We start from the raw sequence: 20,960 nt of genomic DNA, 5'->3' as shown, positions 1-20,960 counted from the left end.
GAGTCAAGGGTTGTAGGGCTTCTGTCTGCCTCAGTTTGTCCTTGCCTGCCCTGGATACTGGTGATGGTTCTGTGTGGAAGATTATATCTTCCAAAGATGCTAGCAACATCTCTCGATCTACATGCTATTGAGTGACCTTCACAGTAGTCCCACTGAAAAATGAGGTCTATGTTCTCTCTCCTTAAATCTCATGGGTCTGTGGCTTGCTCATAACCAATAGAATGCAACAGAAGTAACAGGGATGACTACAAACACCAGCTGAGAAAACATGGTGCAGCTTGTGCCTGGTTAGCGAACACATGCAGGCTTGAAGCCCGAGCAGCCAGGTAAGTATGCTGACCATCCTGAGGCCACCATGCAGTTGGAAAGCCCAAACTATCACACCTGAAGGGATCACGTGGAGACACCCTGAGACTCCCTGAAGAGAGGGATCTTAGCATCCCCCGGATGCCCCACCTGATGCTGCTCCAACTCCAGCCTCTGTCAGATGACAGCCTCATGAGATTCTCAGCCAGAACCATGCAAGTGAGCCATCTTGGTTTCCTGGCCCACAGAAATCCTGAGATAGTAAGATGATGGTTGCTGTTTTAGCCACTAAGTTTTAGAGTGATTTGTTGCTCTCTGTAGATATTGTGAGCTTTGTGACGACTGTCACAGCGTTATGATTTTTGTTACTGTTGTGTTGTTACAATTGCTGTTTATTATTATAACTTCAGTTTGCCTCTACTGGAGAATCTCAATAGGAGCTGACAGCCTGACTGTCTCCCTCTCTCCCCAAGACCTCTGAATGTGCTGGGAACCTCTTAGTGCCCGGGAGAAACTGCTCTGTGTTTAAATATTTATTTATCATGGACAACCGGAGCCTCTTGTCTGCCAGGGATACCTGCTTCCCCTGGGGGTGGGTATGAAGAACCCCCTGGCTGTGGGTGGAGTGAATAGCTTTCTATGCGTTATGATTTCAGCAACCCCCAAGCTTTCTGCTGCTTGTGCCAGAAAGTCCACCATTACTGGCTGACTCTGGGAGGGGTCATCGCCTCTCTTTTTGAGAGATGAACATGGAGTCCCTCCCCACCCCCACCCCATGAGGAAATAAGTCAGTTCCTTTCCCAAATGGAGCCAGCAAAGGGGGCTGCAAGGTGTTCCCTGGACAGATATCTGATATTTGCAGACCCCTATCCTGTACCAGGGAGCAGGAGGGGACACATCCCACACTCTTTATAAACTGACGTCCCTCCCCATAGCACCCCGGCTCGCCAGAGAGAACCCTGTACCCTCTTCGGCACCAAGAGCAGCCTCTTAATGTTCTCCTATGGATGCTAGGAATTAGTAACTGACCATATTTTCTGTTTTTGCATTGGTTGCTAGAAAATGTATGGCCAAAGTTGTGGTTCACCATGATCGTGTTGGTAGGAAAACGAAAAAACATCAGTTACAATTCTGTTACCCAGAGATAAAGAGACTGGTTTTATGGTATATCCTCCCATACTACTACTATAAAAGTGGGACTTTATAACCCATGCAGTTTATATACTACTTAGGTATCTTGTCATGGCATTACATACCCTTCTAAAAGACAGTGACTCAACTTCTCGGAGGCTATAGTCATTCCAAGAAGCTCCTGAGACTGCTAATCCCCTTCTTAGAAGAATATCCTTAGGCATATACATATAAATCTGGCATAAGGGTCCATAAATAAATAATTTATAAATAAATTAGGTTCTATAGCTGTAATTTCCATTTTTATGGCTGCATAATATTTGATTGTGCGTTTATATTGTAATTAATTTAACCAATCCCTTATTGTTGGACATGTGGTGGCTTTTAACTATACTGAAAATCTCTATAGCAAAATCATTTATTGACCATCTGTCCCAGTCTTAATTTATGCTGGTTGCATCTTATGTATTTTTGTGGCTGGTTTATATCTTCTCTGGAAGAAGGTAGGGCATGTTGAAATACATGCAGTGTTTTAAAATGAGAAATTCCTGATTGGACCTGTCCCCCGCTGTGGCCTTGGTGCAGCTCAGGCTCCGCCTCACTCGGGGCTCAGAAAGGACTGAACGGAGGGGAGGCGCTGGGCGTGGTTTCCAGCCAGCAGGGTGTGAAGGGCGCCTGGGAGGCAGGCTGCGGTGCGCCCAGCCCGAGGAGCAGTGATTGATGTCATGGGCTGAGGAAGAACAGGGCCTGTGTGTCCCCTCCTGGAGCCAGGGCTGTGCAGAGCCAGGGCTTAGGGGGTGGGGTGGGAATGTGGCAGGGGGGTGGAAACAGCTTGCCTCCAAGGGCCTGGTGCGCGGCTGGCGAACCTTAACATCCATAAAGCGAGCCTTCAACAGCAGGCAGGGGCCTGTCCCGGGGCCGCCAGCAGGGTCCAGAGGCTGCCCATGAGGTGGGCACAGCCCAACACAAACAGCAGGCAGAGAAAGGGGCCTTTGTGTGGAGCCAAGGGCGGCTGCTGGACTGGAGGGCAGCCGTCCAGCTGTGTGGCCGGGGAGGTGGCTGGCAGGTGCTGCCCCTAGGGTGCCCTAGTATTGCTGCCCTGGGGGTGGGGGACTGGGGGCAGCTCTACAGGTTGAGGGCTTTGGTCTCCAAAGCACTTCCTTCCTTCCCTCCTTCTTTCCATTTTTGTTGTTGCTCTTGTTCTTTCATCATTTATCTTTTAAAAGGTTATTCTCTTTATTAGTTTCAGTAAAAACAAGAGTGGCATGTGCTCATTTACCTGGTGAATCCATACAAGGAGAAAGGGTACAGAGATCCCCTGCCAGTTCCCACGTTGGCCCTGGAGCCCTTCCACACCACCCAGGATCTTACAAGCACGTGCAGACATCTGCGCTGCGAGGGTCACATTAAAAACAACAGCCAAACCTTACCAGGCCTCACCATCACTGTGGTTCTCATTGTGGGATTCTTGGAAACATGTTAAGGCTTCTTGCTCCTTTTTGCTTTTTGACAATGAGGTTGGGGCATTCATGCAGCATGAAGGGACAAGGGATGCTAAATGTCCTGCCACGCATGGGGCAGTTTTGCACATTGAATTGTCTCTATAGTTTCCAGTGTCTTAACTCTGCAACATGCTAAGTTCAGCAATACGTACACAGCCTGACCCATTCTTTTTAACCCACACGTAAAATGCAACAGTATATATCTACCAATGTTAATTCTACCATTTCTCTTACAGAGAAATGGCTATTCACATACCTAGGGTTTTGGGTTTTTTTCCCCCACATTTCAAACAATATTGGAAAAACACTCCTTTTTATATATTTGGAGGCTGCTTTTATCCCTACAGGAAACAACTTGTCTATGTTGGGGCTGCTGGCTAAAGTAATTGTGTTTCCTATTTCAGAAGAAAATGTCAGACAGTTTTCTGGAAGATGCTGCAGTATGCTCACAGCAAAATGCAGCTGCCTCTTCCCAGACAGCTTCAGTGCCCCTGGCTGTTCTTGTTGGGTTTCAGTTCTTGCCTATTTGTGGGTGAACAGTAAGTAGTGTCTCACTGTTGCTTTAATTTGCGTTTTCCTGAACTCTGGTGAGGCTGAGGATTTTTCAAATTTGCACTGCCCACTGACTCTCTTATGCTCCATTCCTACTTTCTAGATACCTCTGGGGAGGCCTTCCCCCATGGCACTGGAGGGGAGCATGGCAGGAAAAGGCCCACTCATCACATCACATCAAAGGACTTACCTTTGATATGATACCATGATACCATGTAACATACCATGCTTTACCACAGTTGATGCTAGCCTTAATAATTGTTGAGCAGGGACCCTGATTTTCCTGTTGCACCAGGCCCTGCCTCTAACCCATGCATCCTTCAGGACCCACTGGTATAGCTACCCAAGGCTTCTATGTTCAGGAACCAGCTTCTCCATTCTCTAGCACTTCAAACTTGAGGGGAATACAGGCCAAGTCTCCTGTGAACTCTGCCCATGCTTCCTGGTCACCAGATGGCAGCCCCTTTTCCTGGCAGAATTTCCCCCCCCCTCCCCCATCTCCATGTGGGATTCTGGAATTCCCCTGACACTTGGCTGATGGGGTGAGTCACCTTCGCACCATGGGGCCCTGTGCAAACAGCTGCTCATTGACCACATGCCTTCCCTGCAAGGGCCCACCCCTCCTGGCTCAGCGTGTGATTAAGTGAGGGTGGGGTTGGTTTATCCAGCCTGGTGGGCTCTTGGGGGAGGTGCTGCCCCATCTGGACTCTGAAAACCTGAGCCCTAGTCCCACTTAGAGGTCCTCTGCTTTGTCTCTCTGCTGCCCTTTGGGATCACAGGACGAGTCCCTCTGACCCTCTGTTAGCACCCCTGAATGAGCAAGTGAGTCCCGAACATGACTCGCCCTGTTCATAGGCCCAATCCCCCACGCAGGCCGGCCTGTGCTGGGCGCTGGGAGGTGGAGGGGAAGCAGAGCCAGACAAGGCCTCTACCCCGTGGGGCCCACAGGTTGGTGGTTGGCGTGAGGAGTCCAAAATGGAGCAGATGACCAGTAGTCACCAGGCGTGAAAGCACCCAGCAGGCGGGATGGGGAGGGGCTGCTGTACACAGGCAGGTCTGGGCGCCCCCTTGGGGAGGGGACTTCAAACTGAGACCCAAAGGCTGAGGGGCAGGGAGAGTTCCTGGAGAAGGGCGCAGCAGCTCTCCACCCTGCCTGGGGTGGCAGGGGCATCGCCCCAGGGCCATTCGCGCCCCTCCCCGCTTGCCAGCCTCACTCAGGTTGGGTTTTCCTGAGGTGCGGCTCCCTCTGCATGCCCTCCAGGTGCCTGACTCCGCAGCTCCAGCCGCGGGCAGGGAAGTGCCCGGTTCAGGCCTGCTCCTTCCAGTTCTGCCCGCCAGCCCCACGCCTGCCCCCTCACTGCCACCCCACCCTGTAATTTCCCTGTCTGCCATCGGAGTTTATCTGGGACTTACCTGGGACTGGCTGCACTCAGGAGGAGAAACCCGACCTCAGCCTCCGCCCTGAGGCAGGGCCTTGGCCCAACCCTGAAGAGGCCTACGACCTAGGTGTGGGTGACGTGGCACTGGCCCGAAGGCAGGGGCTTCAGACCTGGCCCTGGCCTGCCGTGGCTCGCTGGATAGGCCCAGCGCACCGCTCAGATGGCAGGGAGCAGGGAACTGTCCCCACGCTGCCGGGGGGGAAACTGGGGCTGCACACAGCCTGCTGGTTCGGAGGCCTCATGGTGCGAGGACAAGAAGCCAGGCCAAGAAACCGTGCCTTGGTCCCATCTTTGACCCCCACCAGTCATAAGGCCTGGCCATGCAAGGTTCACAGAAACTCAGTTTCCCCATCTGTAAAATGGAGGTAAAGCGCTTTTTGTCTCAGGGCTGTCATGAAGTTAAAATAAGGTAAGCAACACTAAAGGGCCTCACACGGAGCAGCTCCTGGGGAAGGGGCTGGCTATCCATAGGGCGAGACCCCAGCCTCAGCCCTGCCCAAGCCTCTGAATATATAAACCTCATGCAGCTTCAGGTAGAGGTCAAAGGAGATGGTGGGGATGTGTCTTCCTCGGGGTCCAGGGGTGTTTGGGCAGGGCAATGTGACAGGAGGCAGACATTCTGCAAGGGTGTCTGTGTGGCTGTGGCTGATTTCGTCCCTGAACCCCAGTTTCCCTATCTGTCAATAAGAGTCCTAATACCTCATAGATGCATGTATTAGCAACTCACCAGGTTAGGAGCTATTATTATTATTATTACTGTTAGTTGTTTTTTATCAATGAGGGAGACGTGAGGCAGACATATGTGTTCCCATGTCATAGATGAGGAGCTTAAGTGAGAGACGAACCCCAGTGGCAATCTCAGCTCCCTGCCTGCCCATTTCCAAGGCAGGGAGGAGTGGGCTCCAGAGGTGACAAGGGGAGTTAGAAGAGGCCTGAGAACCGGGGATGGGATCCAGCCTTGAGCACTGGAAAACCAGATCAGGTCACCAGGGGACAGGACGCTGGAGGAGACAAAAACACACCCAGGCCGTTTCCTGGTGGGGCGCTAAAAGCCAACACCAACTCCTTTTGCTCCATAAATAAATTTCCCATTTAAATAAATATAGAATGATGTGACATTTTTCTCCTCCTGCAAAAGAAAAGAGCATTTATCCTGTCTCCAGAAACTCATTCCTTCTTTCCAGCTTCTCTCTGACATCACCCAGGGGGCAGCGTGGAGGAATCTCCTCCTCTCATCCTCCCAGGGGGGTGCCCAGCAAGACCGGTAAGGGCGGCACTTGGTCTGCAAGCCAGACAGGCTCTCTTCCCGCAATTCTTCTACAGGTCTTCGTGGGAAACTCAGAGTGGATTTTCCCTCTGAGGTAATGTTGTCTGTGGCTCTTTGGTTCCCAGGCTAGACCAGCAGCCCAGTTTGGAGGCAGGGAGGAAAAAGGGCTTTGGAGTCAGATTACCTAGTATAACCCCTTCTCTGCTATGTCCTTGTTGTGTGACCCCAGAGAAGTGACAGCTTCTCAGTGTCTCTCTTTCCTAGTCTGCCAATGTTGGGAGATACTTCTCTAGAGGGCCTCTGGAATCTGTGCATGTCTTGTTTTGTTCTGGACTATCTTTTCAGGGATGTTTGTTTAGCAAAAAGCCTTGGAAGATAAAGATAGTGTTTCCTTCTAGGACAGACAGCAGATTCATTTGCTTCCCAGGATAATAAAAACAATGTCTCCCTCCAGGGCAAAGATCAGGCAGTTTTGCTAGAAGCCCCCTTATAAGATTGGGGGCTTCCTACTCTCAGGGTTCCTTAGCTGTGACACAAACGCACTATGGTCACAGCGTCCACTTGGACCCACCTCCCAGTTAGCCCATGAGACAAGGAGGCAAAGGGATCCAATGAGAACGTGGAGGTGTGTTACCTGTTTTCGCCTGGAGCAAGAAGTGCTTTGTCTCTGCCCCAGAAGTCTCAAGTCTTCTCCCAGGATTCATGCAGCAGGCAGGCTGACTGGTAGGCTGCAAAGTAAAATCTCAGACCTCCCAGGGTCCTTGTCAGCCCATTCTCTGGCTCTAACATCCGCCTAGCTGCCGGGAGGGGGGATGCCGGGCTGTGCCCGGCCCTTGGTGGGGAGCTGATGAAAGGTGGTTGTTGGAACAATGGTGGTTTACTGTCAGTGGGTGGGAAGTTGATTATTCACAAGGATGGAATTATTCAGAATCTCCCCCCAGGATGCCACAGTGCAGCACGGCCTTGGCTCTGAGACTGGACATGCCATCCTGCCTGGGGGATCTGGAAGCTGGGATAGGCTTGCAGGACCTGCGTCAAGGGCTCCAGAAGGATGGACTTTAAGTTCTTCTTGACCATTCCTTAAATTCCCTCCCCTCCTCAGAGAAGCCTTGATGATCAATTCGAAATATACCTTTCCAGAACTTCCTCTGAGTATAAATATGTTTAGAGAATGTATCATTTACTCTTACATAAATGATTTATATTGTTTTCAACCAAGAAATGAAGCAAAAATCTTGGGCAGGTTAAACACAGTTTTATTCAGGGTTTGTAAAGACTGTAGCCCAGGAGACACAGATTCAAGATGCACTTGAATTGTGTTCTGCCGGCCTGTGAAATGAAGGAAGCATTTAAAGACCACAAGGTTATGAAAAATCAGGTAAGTTTGTCAAAAACTACGATTGGTGCTGGCATGAGGTGAGGGTACTTATTAAGTCAAGGCTGGTAGGGGGACATTTTAGAACTACGAGGTTATGGTTCGCAGCTGGTATTTTGAAAAACTGCAAGGTCGCAGTCAGCAGAATTCAGTTATGTTGGTCCTCAAGACATTGTGGTTTTGCTCAAAGTTCAAGTTTGGCTGGAGTGAAGCTGTTTGGCCTTGTCTCAGCAACACCTGCCTGACTCCATTTTGATTGTCTGACAAATGTGACTCCATCTTGGTTTCTTAAAAAAGCTAAAAATACGTTCACATTGTATGTATTGTTTTGCAATGTTCGTTTTTCACTTAAAAACACATCCTGGACCCTTTTCTGTGTCAACCTATTTAGCTTTTAAGAACTGCCAGATAAGCTTCACATTAGGACTAGCCACCAGTCCTCTGTGTGTGTGCAGGTGTCTGGGCGTGGCAAGTTGTCAGGTGGAACCGTGTGCATGGGCAGGTAGCTGCGCCAGTGAGCAGAGGAAGAGGTGGTGAGGATGGCATTTATTTACCACTCCCTTCTGGATGGATATTTGGTTGCTTCCACTTTTCATCAGTACAAGGATGCCCAGAGTGTGTGCTGAGCCTCCTTGGGTGAGGGCGTCTTCAGGGCGGAGCTGAAGATGCTCCACCCTTACATTACAAACATAGAGACAGAGCTCCTGAGAGGCTGCAGACTTCCCTAACATCACCCCCTGGGATGCGGTGTGGCCAGTCTCAGCCCCTGCTGTGTTCCTCTCTCCCTCTCCTCTAGGGGGCTCCACCCTGAAAGAGCTGAGGAGAGGTCTCTGCATCAGGCTGGGGGAAAGGAAGGAAGGGGTGACTGGGTCACAGGGGATCTGCTCCCTGCGACGCTGGCAGGCCAGGTGGAGACAGCTGGTGAGGCAGCACAGAGGCCCCTGCAGAGCCACTATGTGGGTGCCAGAGGGGAAATGCAGGCCCCAGAGGCCCTAGGCTTCCTAAGAATCCTCTCCTGGGTGTCCCATTTTGGAAAGAGGCTCTGTCAAAGATGACACTAGGTTCAAAAGCTATGAGGTCCTCTCCTGGGGGTCCCAGTCCCCTCAAGTTCAACCTAGAATCTGTCTATTAGACTAAGACCTCTTTAGTTGCTGCTACTTGTCACATTTTCTTACGGCCCAGGCATTGCAGACCAAGCCAGTCAGGGCAGCCAACAGGGCAAGGCCTGCCAGCCTAGACACCAGTCTTGACAGAAATGCGAGCTCTTGTGCCTGAGAGCCCCTGCCAGGCCCGGTGCTGGGCGTACTGGGGACATCCATAGTAGGCATAGCTTGCTGATGTCAGGCTGGCAGAAGGATGTGACATCAAATGTAACAAGGAAAACAGAATAAACTAATTACTTGCTGGCACTAATGTGTCAGGCTCTGTGCTAAGCATTTTATCCCACCTTTCTTATACTCCCAATAACCCTGTGAGGGAGGTATCATTACAATCCCCATTTTACAGATGAGGCAACAGGCTCAGAGAGGTTAAGAAACTTGGTCCAGTTCTATAGCTAGTAAATGATGCACTTGGGACTCACAGACCCATCTGACTCCTGCCTGCTGCTACCAAACGGTTCTTAACTTTTAGAGAGACACAGACCCCTTTGAGGTTCTGATAAAAGCCTTGAGCCTTCTAATCAGGAAAGTGTCTGCAGTATAAGCACAAGGCCCACCCGTATGCACAGGACCCCCTTCCTGGGTGTGCAGCCTGTGCAATGAGGGGCATGAGGGCTGTGCTCAGAAGGGACCATGTGTGGTTTAATGTTTTAATGTTGTCATCACAAAAGTCAATGTTTTTTGAACAGTGGGCCCCACATTTTTATTTTTCACTGGGACCCACAAGTCACATCCCACAAATTACACTTTACACACACACGAGCATAAACACACAATTTTGCAAACAACTTTAGATGTTCGCATGAGGCCATTCAAAACCTCAGAAAGACCTGTTTTGCTTTCCCCTGCTTCCTAGGAGGATATGTGTATATGTGTGTGCATACACGTGTGTGTTTATCCTTGTGTGTGTGTGTGTGAGAATATGCCAGTATATGGGTGCAGCAAGTTGTCACAGATGAGGAACTGTGTGCCTGGACAGGGTGCAGGGCAATGAGCACAGGAAGAGGTGGCGAGGATGGCACTGATTTCCACAGTCTGTGATAGCAGTTTCTTCACCTCCAAGAGAAGAACCCCAGTCCTAGAATAAACAGCCCTGGTATTAAACCCTTGTCATTAAAAACCTGCCCCTTCCTGGGGCTGCACAAGGAACCTTTGTTAGGCATGGCAGCCTCTGGGTAAACACGGGAAGGCGACCAGCCGCGGATGCTCGGGCTGCCTGGGGCAGGATTTTCTAAGTTGGGCTTGGCAGTTTGTTTGGAATGCTGCCCCTGAGGCTCTCTGTGGCCACCCTCAGAGTGGAGACCCTGAGGCCAGGGGTGGGCACCAGCATGGCCACGGGAGCCCCAGAGGATGGCAAGGGCAAAGTGCACCTCAGCAGTCAGGAGGGGCTGTTATACAATCCTCGTTCTGACCCATGCCACTGTAGTTTAACTGCTCTGTGACTCAGTTTCCCCATCTGTGAAATGGGGATAATACTAACTCCTATCCTTGAGGTTGTTGTGAGCGTTGAATTTAGTTGAATGTCCTTCCATCAAAGCACAATAATGATAGCTATTGGTGTTATGATTATTTCAAACTGAACCAGAGGACTTTAAGCATAACAGCTGTACCTTTGGTTTGGGGTTTATTTTTGTTGTTGTGTTTGAATCATTTAAAGCCCCACTGGGGCTATCACTGCGGAGGTGGGGGGCTCTGTTGCCAAGATTGGCTTGGGGAACTAGTGCTGGGATGGAAAGTGCCCTGAGCAGTGACATGTGGCCAGGTGGGGGGAGAGTCATCCCTCAGGACAGGGGCCCAAGAACCCGGGAGGGAATGGGATGGAAGTGGCTAAGGCTCTTTACAGGGGCTGGGCTTGGACAGGCAGGATTGCTTTCTTTTCAATACAAATAGCCCTTTGCTGTTTCTCTGTCTTTGAGGGCAGCGGATTCCTGGCCTTGATCTCCCGGCCTCTCTCTGAGGCAGTTCACACAGCAGCTGCCCAGGGTTTGTGTGTGAGCGGCCTTCTGCCTCATCACAGGGCAGGGCACCGGGGGCCAGAGGAGGCCGGTGGTGGGGTGCGGTAGGAGGGCTCAGCGACACCCCCATCCGGAGCTCTGGCCAGGGCTCTGCAGGACAGGGCGGTTATTTGGCCATCCCTGCCCCTCTGACCCTTCCCAGAGGAGATGTGACTTGGAAGTCCATCCCTGCCATAAGGATAAGCTCACATTTTTGGGGCTTTCTATATGCCAAGCTCTCTTCTAACTCTTTGCCTGCATTAAACTTCATTAAACCTCACAGCATGCACACAACCCCCAGTTATTATGAATGAGGAAACTGAGGCTAAGAAAGGGACAGTAACAAGCCCAGGTTGCCAGCCAGTGAACAGTGACCCTGGACTGGGGTTCAGTGCGGGGGACATCAAAATCGTGTTCTTAGCCATGGTCACCCCAAACACTGGAGTCTCAACCCCCTGGCTTCATGCTGACCGCTCTCCATGGACACACCCAAGGAGCCTGGTAGGGCCTGAGGGGCTGAGAAGGAACCCTCCTGTCTGCTGGCAGGTTTTCTCCACCTGCCCCCTCCACAACTTGACCACGACAGCTGACTTGACCCCTTCCAGGTGGCCTACACATCTTGGCAGCAGAGAGAACTCAGCATTTTTACTGGCCTTTCAGGGAAAAACAATTCAGATTAGGTGAAGTACTTGGCACATTATAAACATTGAATAAATGTCAGCTGTAATCATTAGCTGTTATCACTTCCAGGTGGGTTCACGGGTGTTTCCAACCCCACCCCTTTAAGGAAGGCTCCATAATCCTCCATTTGAAGGCTGGGGATTCTGGGGCTGAGAGGTTGGTTAAATGCTCAGAGCCACTCAGTCACCTGGCTCCTGACAGCCTCACACCTCAGACATGTCATCCCCCTGCCGGGAGTCCCGAGCAGGAATGTGGTCAGGTAAGTGTGTGTGTGTGTGTGCATGCTTGCGTGAGCTCCTGTGCACATTGGGGTGAGAGGCACAAAGAGAAACAGGTCTGAACAGGGCTGTCTGCACATGGTTTTCATATTTTATAGGGGCAACTGGGATTACTGAAGGTCTGCCCTTTCTGCTTCCCTCCGTCCAAGACCAGCAGCTCTTTCCCCATACACTGGTGCCTCAGAGGCGCAGGCGCAGGCCTTGTTCAAACCCTAGCTCTTCAACTTAATAGCCACAAGACCTTGACCAAGTTGTAACATCTCCAAATCTCAGTTTTTTATCTGTGAAATGGGAAAAATAAGTATCTACCTTGAAGAGTTGATGTAACATTGTTTAAATTATCTGTCTCTCTGTCCCATCGGGTGAAGTTCTCTGGGATAAACAGCTGTGTCCTGTAAGCTTATCCATTCTATTAAGTTCAATGATATATTCTACACTTTAAAGGTCTTTAAAATTTTTTTAAATTGAGATACAAGTGACATAAAACATTGTGTATGTTTAAGATGTATAATGTGTTAATTTGATGTTTTTATATTGCAATATGATTGCCACTATAGAGTTAGTTAATGCCACTATCACATCAGATAGCCATCATTTATTTTTTGTGGTGAGAACAATTAAGATCTAGTCTCTGAGCAGCTTTGAAGGTTATAATACAGTATCATTGTCTGTAATCACTATGCTGTGCATTAGATCTTCAGGACTGTTCACCCACTACTTGCAAGTTAGTACCCTTAGTATCTCCCAAGTTCCCCCACTCCTGACCCACCCCTGGAACTACCATTCTATTCTCTGTTATTACAAGTTCAGCTTTTTTTAGATTCCACATATAAGTGATAGCATATGCCATTTGTCTTCCTCCAACTTATTTTACCCAGCATAATGCTCTCAAGGTCTGCTCATGTTGTCACATATGGCAGGATTTCCTTCTTTCTTGCTGTTGAATACTATATCCATTGTTGAATACTATTCCATTCCATAATACATACCAATTCTTTATCCATTCATCTACTGCCATGGATACTTAGATTGTTTTCATATCTTGACTATTGTGAATAAGCTACAACAAACATGGGACTGTAGATATCCCTTCAACATCCTGTTTTCAATTCCTTTGGCTGTATACCCAGAAGTGGGATCGCTGGGTCATAGGGTAGTTCTATTTTTAATTTTTTGAGGACCCTCTGTACTGTTTTCCACAGTGGCTAAACCAATTTACATTTCCACCAACAGTGCACAAGGGTGCTTTCTCCACACCCCCACCAACACTTGTTACCTCTTGTGTCCTTGATGATGGTCATTCTAACAGGTACGAGGTGAGAATATCTCACTGTGCATTTGCATTCCCTGATGATTAGTGGTGTTGAGCGTCTTTTCATGCACCTGTTGGCCATCTGTGTCTTCTTTGGATAAGTGTCTATTTGGTTCCTCTGCCCATTTTTCAATCAGATTGTTTGTACGTTTGCTATTGAGTTGTATGGGCTCCTTATATACTTTGGATATTAACCCCTTATCCACTAAATGATTTGGAATTACTTTCTCCCATTCCACAGTTCCTTTTTCATGTTGTTGATTGTTTCTTTATTGTGCAGAAGCTTTTTAGTTTGTAGTCCCATTTGTTGATTTTTACAAATAACTTTTTTTACATTCACTGTTCTTGTTACATTTCTTCCTACTTAGGCTTCATAATGCCTTGTTCTTTTTAAAAAATTGATTCCTACATTGATCTCTAAGGAGACTGAACATACTTCTTTTAGAAGATTTCTCCATATTCATCTGCAGTGAATTTACTTCTTATTACTGAGTTTGTCAGCTTTCTTAGCATTGAATTTCTTCATTTGACTTGGAATATTAGTTTCTAGGCCAGCTGTGAATAAAAGTTTGGTTTGTGTTTTTGTTTTCTTTCTCTCTCCGTCCTGTTCAACATGCTGTCCCAGGCTTTTCCCTCTAAGCCCATAATCTGGGTTTTATGTGAGGACCTTGGGGTGCCTGCTCCATACGTGTACTGGGGAAATCAGACACACATTCCTGAGCAGAGACAGGACTGCCGTGGGTCCTGGTGAAGGATTCATAGCTGTGTCCTGCTGCAGCCTGACTCACGATGTATAGCTTTTCCCAAGCTTTTCGGGCTTCTGACCCTGAGACAAGGACTTCAGACTAGGCTGAACCCCCTTCCTAGCTTGAGGTTTGCATTCCATTTCTGCACTGCAAAGTATTTATTATGTTTTTGGTGGTAACCTTGTCTTTTTTTGACTGGGGGTGGGGTGGAAGTTTTTAATCTTTTAAAAAACTTTTTACCCATTACTACTATGTTTTTGGAACCATGGGGGCACTCAAAGCATGAAACACATGTCCCACACTGCCTGCATTGTATATGTGGTGAATTTGAGATTCAAAGAGGCAAAGGGACTTCCGGGAGCCATGGGGCACTCAAGGGCCCGGTTACAAAATGATGTGCATGGCTATTGACACCCAGACTCCAAAATCTTTGGATTGTTTGCTTCCTATCTGGGCGAAGGTGAATCCTGCACCAATCCCAAGGAAATTCCCCAGGGGAGGCTATGGGCAAAGACGAAGACTTAAGAAAATAAAGATGGATCTATGTGCAGTGGGGCCCAGTGAAGCTAAGAGGTAGGAACCTGGGGGAGAGGGCAGGAAGGTATGTGAATCAACATTTATGCACACACATCCTTTTGCATTTCTGGCTTGCTTAATGTCAGACACAAGGAGGTGGAGTAAGTCAGCTGTCACACCCTCCAGACTGAAGTCTGCTGCAGTACCCACTTATGCCTCTGGGGCCAGATTACCATTTCATTGGTAAAGATGGAGAAGTCAGAGGTGTCTTCCTTCCAGACCATGCCTGTGGGTGAGACCGTGAGAGAAGAGAGCCCTGTGGCTGGCTGGCTGTTCCAGGAGAATACTGCATCCCGTTTGTCTGAAGGGAGTAAGGAGAGAGGGATTTAAATTTCTTGGAGGTTTCCAGCATCCTTGTTGAAGATTTCAAATGGATTTCGTGTTTATAGAGTCAGACAAGTATAAAAGTGGTTTTATGAGGTATGGTCCCTGCCTTTGGTGCTGGACAAGAATAACGTGATTTATCTTCATCATCAATGTGGCTCCAAAAGTTTATAGCCTTCCATCTCAGAAGAAGTAATTATCACTTTAGATGGAGACTTAAAATTAGTCAGACAAACCAGTTAAAGTAATTTTACTTATAGTTATCTGTAACCTTGAGCAAGTATTCTGAGTTGATTGTGTCCCCCCAAATCTGTGTGTTGAAGTCCTAACTCCCAGTATCTCAGAATGTGATCTGAATTGGAAATAGGGTTGCTGCAGAGGAAATGAGTTACGATGAGGTCATGGTGGAGTAGGGTGGGCCCCTGATCTGCTGACCGGCATCCCCGTGGAAAGGGGAGTCGTGGGGCATACACGCCTCAGGGAGAGCAGCATGTGAAGGTGAAGGCAGAGACTGGGGTGGGGCTTCTGCAAGCCAAGGACCCCCAGGCTGTCCACAAACCACCAGACACCAGGACAGAGGCCTGGGACAGACTGTCCTTCACAACCACAGCAGGACCCAACCTGCTGACACCTTCACCTTAGACTCCTGGCCTCCAGAATTGAGGGATGACACACTTCTGCTGTTTAAACCACCCAGTTTGTGATCACTTTTTGTGGTAGCCCTAGCATGCTAATAAAGTAAGTCACCTCACCTCTCGGTCTGTTTTCTTGTCTGTAAAATGGGAATAATAATAGTATCTACCTGTGGTAGAGATAGTAATGGTCACCAATCATTCTGTTTGTTCCACTACATTTCTTAGCCTTCCTCAGTTGGGTAGGTGGCATGTGACCAGCGCTGGCCAATGGGCTGTGGGCTGAAGTGACATGAATACTTCTGGGCAAAGCATCAAAGAGCCAGCTCATGACCCTGCATCTTTTCCTCTGTCTCAGCACCAAGGTGGCCTCCTGTTCAGGCCTCCTGTTCAAGTTGTCCAAGCCACAAGATCAAGACTGCCTGGCTTGCTGAGTCATTCACTGCATGAAGGAAAGTTGCCCTGGAGAAAGTTGCAAAGAAAGCTGCATGGACCTACAGCAGACTGTATGAGTGGGAAGTAAACCTTTGTTATGTTGGGCCCAGAGACTTCGGGAAGTGTTTGTTATCACAGCATAACCTAGCCAATGCTGACTAACACACTACCTCTAGGATTGTTATAGGGATTAAATAGGTCAATATGTGTAAAGCAACCAAAGCAGCATCTGGCATATAGTAAGGACTCAATAAATGTTAGTTATCATGCCATATCCTGTGTGACCATAGGCAGGATTCTTGACTCCTTGGGCCTCTCTTTCCTCCTCTTCAAAATGGATGTTGTCAGGATTAAATAAGATACTGTGTGTAAGTGCTTGGCCCAGGGGACATGGGGGTGTTCATTCCCTCTCTGCAATTCATGGCTGCCTGTCAGTGTGCCTGCCTGCCTGTCTTTGAGGCTCTTCTGAGCAGTACTTGGCTAACATCCACTGATCCTTCCCTTCCTGATGTGAATGTATTGGACCCCATTCTTGGGTGAAGTCATTGTTCAAAGCATCTGCTCTTTGTTTTGTAAATCTTCCCACAGCAGGGGGGCTGTAAATCCGCTGGGATGGGGATTTATGCCCTGCAGACCCAGGACCAGCCCCCCAGGTACCTGCTGGGCAGGTTGCCCTTCCCAGAGCTGGCCTGCCAGAGCTGAGGATGTGGACTCACGGACCTCGCCTTTTCCGTGGGTCAAGGTGAGTCATCTTTCCTTGTACTTCATCAGGAGGAAGGTAAGACATAGGGGATCTCTGTGCCACATACAAGGAGAGGGAAAATTTCTCTCAGAACAAAGCAAAGAAGGGCAGTATTAAGATGCCAGCGAACCTGCAAACTGAGGGCCAGTTGCTGTAACTAAGTGCTGATGCCTGAAAGCTCAGCCAGAATCAGAGCAAAACAGGCAGAAATGGCCCCTTCGAAGCTGCAGATGGCCAAGTCAGAGAAAGATGTCAAGATTTTGATGTAAAAAACGAATAGGAGTGAGATAAGGCCATGATTGAGAACAGCTGGATTTCAGTAAGTACCTAACAGATAGCTGGATGGCTGTACTGACTTTCATAGTGTGCTCTTGCAGAACTGCTCACCTTAATGGGCCCTGGAGATGTTAGGGGTGGTTCTTGCAGGATCTTCTGAGTGCTTTTAAATAACAAATGTCCAGACTCCACTCTGAAAAAGCTGAATCTGTCTCTAAGGACAGGGAATGGGTAGTGGTTCTCAAAGCATGGGCTGGGGCCAGCAGCACCAGGGCACTTGCTGAAGTGCCAGTTCTCAGGCCCCACCCCTGACCAAATGAATCAAACTCTGGGGTGAGGCCCAGAAATCTGTGTTTTAACAAGTACTCCAGGAGCTTCTGATGCACAGGAAAGTTTGAGAACCAGTGGATGATTTTCATGTGTGTCCAGAGTAGGAAAGAACTGAGTTTAGGGAGTTCTATTTTTTTTTTTAATAAGTTGTAAAAGGGTGAGTATTGACTTCAGTGGCTTTGACAGTGGCTTCTCTCTTCCTTGCTAGGTTCAGAGTTCAGGATGAGAGCAGCTGGGCTCTACTCCCGATAGAGGAAAGGGACAATGGCTTTCCCATTCTTTGAACATCTTCTGCATACGTGAGAACAAGACAAAAATTATGTCACAATAATATTCTTGCCCACTTTGTCCTACTACCAACACCAGTAACAGAAGAAGAGGACAGTCCCCAAACCTGCTCACAGCACCCTCGACAAACAGTGTTTGAAACTCCCCAGAGATACAAAGAAGTTAAGCCCAGGATCCTTTAGCTGTGTCTTAGGGACTTCCATTTAAGCCAAGTTCATGCTCTGCAATTATTAGGCCTTTTTCCTGGGTTTTCTTCACAATCCTAATGCTGAAGGAATTAATTTCTCATTCTGGAGTAATAGAATAGTTGTAGGAAGTAGATGGAGTACGTATTTCTAGGAATCATAGCTTTTTTTTTTAAGTGCACTTCTTTCTCTCATTTTCAGTCTGAGGCTCCTGTCCGCCCTTCCTGACGCTCTCTCCAACAATAGTTACTCCGCTTTGTCTTGGGCCCCTAAAATTTAACACCTATGTTCGTGTTTTCAAGCAGAAAGCACTGCAGTATCCTTCCCAGTTAAACCAACTGGAGGGTGGAGTCTGGCTGGAACCCCATGACCCTTTCGCTTTTCCCGCCTGGAAGGAGGGGTGTGTGCGCATGTGTGTGTATCTGTGCCTGTCTAGAACAACTACAGTATTTCCCTTGATCCTGTTCTTCTCCCACATCTGGAGAAAGCTGACCATACTAGCCAGCTCCTGCCTAGTGAGGGGCCACCGGAGGGGAGAGTAACCAAGGGCAGGTGGGTGCATGTCAGAGGCTGCTGCTGGCTCCAACGGGCATGTCTCACGGGGCTCAGTCCAATGGGCTGACCCATCCCTCTTGATTTCTGAACATGATGGTCACATGTACACGCCTCACCCCTCAACCCACCAGCCACACCCTTGTCCTCACTGTGTGTCAACACCTTCCTCTTTCCTATCCAGCTCTGCTTCTCAAGGCTCCTGCAGGCAACAGTGTGGGCTTTCTCCCTGGCTTCTTTCAAGTTGGCTAGGCTCAGGGTGATGTCTTAGATTTATTAAAATCAGCCTCATATTGGGGCCAGGTGCTTCACAGCAAACGAGGTGATCAGAATGAAGTGAAGAAACAAATGGGGAAGACTGGGAGGCCCTGCACATGAGTGACAGTCTCTTCCCAGGCCTTACTGACAAGTTTCCTTTCTTGGTACAGGCTCTGCTTCTCTCCCCACAAGTCAAACACTTGCTTATGCATTTTTGTAAACGTCCACGTCTCACTCCGGGACCAGCTGATCAGTGGAAAGGGACAATCATTCTTTGGACAGGGGTGAGGAGTGAGGAACACCGGTGTCCTGGCAAGGGTGAACTGAAGGCCTTGCAGGAAGTGCAAGCGAGCGCTAGCCTGGGGGGAGAGCTGGCAGGGCCAGCTTTCCTGCTAGGTGGGCAGAGGAAGTGGCAGACACTGTGGCTTTTCCCCTTCCTAATTGCAAGTTATGTTTGTAATCATAACAATAATTAGTGACAGTAATCATACTGAAGGGAATGATGAATCACTGTGAGGCATTGTACTAGGAGCCTCTCATGGATCCGCTCATTTAGAGCTTCCAACACCCCGAGCAGGCATTTGGACATTGTTATTATCCCCATTTGTACTTGAGGATAGAAACCCAGAGAGGTCTCCAAGATTCAGAAATTGAATTGGGATTTGAACTTGGGCAGCCTGGCTCTAAAGGCTACACTTAAATACAATGTGACAGATGTAAGGAATAAAGAAAACTGTTTAAAACTCAAGGTAAGTGATTTACTGCCAACAGTTTAGTTTGTCTTTCCAGTCATTTCTCTGTGCAAATATATTCACACTATAGAGAATATTTTATATAAATGGAGTCATATGGTGCTCATTTTATAGACTATTTTTGTCATCTCATTTTCCTAAAAATCTTTGCCATAAAAAGTCTTCTGCATGATCATTTTAATGGCTGCAGAGAATCCCATAATAAATTCTGTAACCAGAATTTAGTTGACCAATTCCTTATTATTCAATACTTAAGTGGTTTCTGGTTTTTCACTATTATAAACAACATTTAATGTTTAACAACATCAAATCTTAGCATTCAGCCACAGTTATTTCCTTAAGATAAACTCCTGTACTGGATGTGCTGGGTAAAGGGTATGAAAAATGTTAAAGTTTTGATACATATCACCAAACTTTCCTCTGAAAGTGTCCTGTCTGATGCATGGACTTTTCTCCACACATTCACCAGCACTGAGTTTTACTATTTAAAAAAAATTATTGCCAGTTTAAGAGGTCATTGTTTTGATTACATTTTTTGGCTCTCTGCTGAGTTTGAATTTTATTCCCATGTTTATTGTGGGCTCGCATCTTGAGGGCAATAGGAGACCTTTTCACTCGGAGCTCTGCATGTGACATTTCCCAGCCTTAGTTCTACACTGCTGACATCAAAAACCAAGTTCTGAAGAGAATCTCTGGTGCTGTTGCTCTCTCTTAGCCAGGTCAGGATCACATGAGCTCTATTCACAGAGACAACATCTGCAGGAACTGCCCAAGATCCCAGACAACCAGGCTGACAAATAAGCTCCTTTTGTTCTGTCACCAAGGAGAGGGACAATAGTGCCAAAGGCCCTGAGCATGCAGATGTCCCCACAATGACATGGCATAGCAGTTCTGAGGTCAAGTTCTAGAGGCAGAAGGACCTAGGTTTGTGTCTTGCCAATGCATTTCAGCCCTGGGGAAGTTCGCTATGGATTCAGTGTGACCAAAGAAATTGACAGCAAAACGTTCTTTGGGGTGAAAAGGTTTATTACCCGGCTTGTTCTCCTGGTGGTAGGTCGAGCACTAGCATCTCTGCCTCCGCCCAGAGCACTGGGCCGAGCTCTCGATATAGCGCAATAATAGCTTATTGCCCACAGGTGTGGAAGCGGCAGCCAAGCGGCAGGCCAGCTACATCATCAGGTGGTTTGAGTTCAGTGAGGGTCCTGGCCATAGGAACCCCAACTTCCCCACAGTTTGCAATATGGATCTGCCCTTGCTCCACCTCTCCAAGCCTTCATTTTCTAAGTAAAATGGGTGCGAAGTGCCCATGTCACAGGGTTGGCTCATCCAATGAGATACTGCATGGAAGGCACTGGGCATGGTGCCTAGCAGACAATATGTGGTCAGTAAATTTTCCTCATTGTGATTACCATTCAGTTGTGAGTATCTGGAGGGTTTTGGGGGGTATGTTGAGTGAGAAACAATATTACAAATGTTCTCTTGCTTAAAGTGTTCATGGATATACAACCAATCTTGTCATTTCTGGGAAGAAAAGCCATTAGACCTCCATTTTACCACCTTTATTCCCTCCTCTGACCAGGCTCTTAACATAATAGCCAACACTTATAATCATTTACTATGTACCAGTCTCCTTACAAATATTACTTTCACTTAATCCTTATGATAACCCCAGGAGGTAGACACCATCTGTATCCCCCCCTTTACAGATGAAGAAACTGGCACAGACAGGTTGAGTACTTTGCCTAAGGTCATGGAGCGAGGAAGTGGACAGAGCCAGGGTTTGAGAACAGACAGGCTTCCTCTAGATTCCATGCTCTTATCCTCTGGGTCACACAAATGCTGAAATTGTGAAAGTGGCGGCATCTCT

This window comes from Manis pentadactyla, chromosome 8, assembly GCF_030020395.1.
Source record: "Manis pentadactyla isolate mManPen7 chromosome 8, mManPen7.hap1, whole genome shotgun sequence".
Taxonomy (NCBI): domain Eukaryota; kingdom Metazoa; phylum Chordata; class Mammalia; order Pholidota; family Manidae; genus Manis; species Manis pentadactyla.
The sequence above is the reverse complement of the archived record's forward strand: the minus strand, read 5'-3'. Positions refer to the sequence as shown.